Here is a 4,049-nt window from a genome sequence, read left to right as displayed (position 1 = left end):
ATCACTGTCTTTACCTCCTTAGCCTCACATGCATGGGTAGTTGCTTTCACAAACACAGTATCAGGTACATCTCCCTCAAAACTCTGCTTCACCGGCCATTGATCATGATCTAAGTAGAGAAATTCTGGGCCTCTTTGCCACACAGAATCTGGTCCTAATTCTGATGGGGTACACTCCCTTGTTGTCAGGTCTGCTGCATTATTTTCAGATGGCACCCAATACCATTCTGTTGGTTTTGTCCTAGATTGGATTTCAGCCACCCTATTTGCAACAAAAGGATTAAATCTAAAGGATTCCTTTTGAATCTGAGCTCGTACTATAGAGGAGTCTGTGATATGAATAACTCTTTGGAACTTAAACTGCCTTTCCCTTTCAATTGTAGATCTCAAACGACTAGCTACAACAGCACCACATAATTCTAATCTCGGTATACTGATCTGTCTTGTTGGTGCAATTCTGTTTTTGGAGCACAATAGATATGATCTAACTGAACCATCAGACAATTCCCATCTGACGTATGCAGCGGCCCCATATGCTTTCTTACTACCATCAGAGAAAACAACCAATTCTGGGTGGCCTACGGTGGGTATCGGTTTTATACATCTGGGAAATTCCAACTCTTCTAACAGGAACATCATCTCAAACAGTGATTTTGCCTTTTCATACAAAATTTCATTAATTGGTTCATCCCACCCTCTTGGTCGATCCCCCTCACTGTCTGCAACTACATCTCTCATCAATAGCTTAGCTTTAAGGGTAAATGGAGTAAAAAATCCAAGAGGATCATACAAGGTTGCAATCTGACTAAGAATCATGCGCTTCGTCAACTGGCTTGGCAAACGCCTTTCTAGATCACCTAACAAAACATCTGGTTCAGACCTTCCTTGACGAGTTTTCCTTGAAAAATTGAGTTTGGCTTTGAACAAAAAGATATCCTCCTTAGGTTTCCAATCTAGACCTAAAACCTTTTCATGATTTGTATCCAAAACTTTCTCACTGATGCATCCATCATCTCCAGACATGATCCACTGTTTCATTACAAATCCTCCTGCTTCCAACACTTCTTCCACTTGTCCCATCCTTTCAACAGCTATTTCGGAACTATCAAAGCTTCCTAACACATCATCCACATAAGAATCTTCAATAATAGTCTTTATAGCCAAAGGATATTCCTCATTCATTTGAGCAGTCTTCCTCAATGCCACCATAGCTATTGCCCCCCCTGGTTTATCTCCAAATGTCACAGTCTTCAGTATATAATGATCAGGAACTTTCTCTGCATCTAAATCTCTCCATAGAAATCTATGAGTATGCATATCAAACTCTGATATTTTAACACTGTTGTACATTTTCTTGATATCGCCAACTATGCCAATCCTATTTTGTCTGAAACGCAAAAGAATCCCCAACAAATTATTTAGAACATCAGGCCCTTTAGCAAGAAAATCATTTAGAGCCATTCCTTGGAATGATGCAGCTGAATTAAACACAATCCTTAAGAGGTGTTGACTGAGATTCTGGCTTATGGATTTCATGGTGTGGCAAGTAAAAAGTAGGGCCCTCATAACTCTCCAATTCTTGTTGGGTCAACTTCTGCGCAACTCCTCTGGATACCATGTCATTAATTTGTTCCTGATACTTTAAACAGTACTTCATTCCCATCTTTTTTAATCTTTTCTCTGTAGCTCTTAATCGAGCCAAAGCCATGGGGAAGTTATTAGGTAACTTAGAAGGGTCACAGATCCAAGGCTATTCTGAAATCCAACATTTATTTCCCTATCATAGTGCAATCCATCTTCAATAAGTCTAAGTTCCCTTTCTTCCTTTATAGTTAAATTTCCTTTAATGGAACAACCTCCACACTTGCATCCCCCACATCTTGGGGTACACAAAGTTCCTAAGCTTTCAGTCAAAAAGTATTCTTCAATTACTTGACAAGGGTTTAGCCGAGATGTAAGAAGCCACTCTTCAGGCTTAGAACATGCAACATGATTCACCTGAACATTAAAGCTAACGCTTTGCTTTCTTTCTCCATCTATACTTCCTCTAAGGCAAAATCCAAAGTCATTAGCCAACAGTTGAACACTGTGCACTGTTTTTACAACTTGAGGTAAAAGAGCACAGTAATCTGATCCAATCAATAACTCAATACGTCCGCTGGGTCTCTTTAACTGCCATTCCTGTAACCCAAACATATGTGCAAATGGAGTCACGTCTATCTCACTTGACACACCAGTGATTTCAGTTATTCCACAGGCATCAATTATTTTTTCCCTCCCAAATTTATCTTTCAACAAGACTTTATACACGTAACTTTCTACCTGTTCTGTTTGCGCACCAACCTTGGTTAAAGTTAAACTCACAGGAGTCCCAACAAGACCCAGTTTCCGTGCCATCCTATTGGTGATTAAACTTAAATTACTTCCTGGATCATAAAGGGTGGGTATTACCTGATTAGCACTGTTCACATAACCCGTCATGAGCATTACTTCATCTCTTGTCACATGGCTACTTGATGCTTCCACAGTAGTACTTCCATGGCTAATGAATATGGGATGAAGGGCAGAATGATGATATTTTCCACAGCGTTCCCCATCTACCAGAACTCTACATGAATATCCTTGACTGCAATTCCTTGCCAAATGTCCTTCCTTCAAGCACATATAACATATACCCTTAGATTTCAGAAATTCAAATTTTGTCTCCTTAGGCCACTGTTTAAAGGTTGCACAATCTTTTAGATCATGAGTATCAGACTCATGCACACAACATCTCTTGGTATGTATTTCCCTTTGGTCCAAAATTTGACCCATTTCTGCTTGGCATTCCCTGAAACTTATTACTAGCAAAGGATAAGTTAGATAAACATTTGAACATTTGATTTTGAAATTTTTCCTGACCTGTAGCTAACTGCTTAATCGCCTCTGCAAGTTCAGAGTCCTTGGAAGTCTCTTCTTCACACACATGAACTGTCGCCCTAGCACTTGCAATCCTTGACTCATCTTGCAAATACTCTATAACTTTGCGCTGTTCAGTCAAGAATGTTACTAAGCTTTTAAACCTGTCAGTACCGATAGACTGTACCTTTATTGCCCATTCTCTTTTCAAAGTAGGTGGCAACAATCTCTCCACTTGAGTAATTACAGTAGTGTTTTCAAGTTCCTGTAACTGACCCAAATTATCAATATCCAACCACACTTTCTCTACAGTATTAATCATGTTAATAAGCCTTTTATTGTCACCTTCAACCACTGGTTTAGTTGCTCTGATATCTCCTAAAATAGAATCTATCATTTTAGCTGGATCACCATAAGTCTCTTTCAGACGAGCCCACATTCGGTTATAATCGTCTAAATCTTCCACTAATTTCCTAGGTTCACCTTCCAAGGAATTCCTCAGCACGTACGGGTCCATTCCTTGCTGAGACACAACTAACCTTTCATAATCCTTAACAAAAGTAGGAAATGCTCTGACAGAACCACGAAATTTAGGAGGCTCCAGTTTCTTTATGGCAAGTGATGGTTTCTGTTTCACCTTCCCAGTCTCAGTTATCAAAATATTATAAACTTCATGTTTTATATTTTCAAGTTCAGTTATGTATTGTTCATACTCATCATAAGGTTCAGATTCCTTTAAAAGAGCGATCATTTCCTCATTCCTTTCATCCACCACTTTGAAGCACGTACTAACCTCCTCATACATTCGTTGAAGCACTTCACATGATAACTTCTTTCCGTGGGCTTCCTTGAAGATGTTGACCTTCCTAGTGAACCTTCTCTTGGCTGCTGTCCGGTTTTTCTTGAGCTCATCCATGGTTGCGAGTTGTTGAATTGTATTGTTATTCAGGTTTGAATGAACACTGCAGTTCTGCGGTGTCGGATCCGTTTAATGATTCAACCTGGTAAATACAGCTTCATAAATAATAAACAACAAAAGAATGAACTCAGATTCACTTCCCAGCAATAATCGCAAACACACGTCATATATATAATTACAAAGAACCTTAGTATGATATCAAATAATAATATCACACTATACAATGTGACCGA

The 4,049-nt window shown here is 39.1% G+C and overlaps 1 pseudogene; it reads right to left on the bottom strand.

Moving 5' to 3' along the window:
* Positions 1-14: 14 nt before the first annotated feature.
* LOC145389700 (uncharacterized) lies at positions 15-3,813 on the bottom strand (annotated as a pseudogene).
* Positions 3,814-4,049: the final 236 nt, after the last annotated feature.

The sequence above is a fragment of the Coenobita brevimanus genome, unplaced genomic scaffold (genome assembly GCF_032717465.1).
Source record: "Coenobita brevimanus isolate Jiangsu-jjx unplaced genomic scaffold, ASM3271746v2 jjx.HiC_scaffold_1951, whole genome shotgun sequence".
Lineage (NCBI taxonomy): Eukaryota > Metazoa > Arthropoda > Malacostraca > Decapoda > Coenobitidae > Coenobita > Coenobita brevimanus.
Note: the sequence above shows the minus strand (reverse complement) of the source record. Positions and strands in the feature narration are given on the sequence as shown.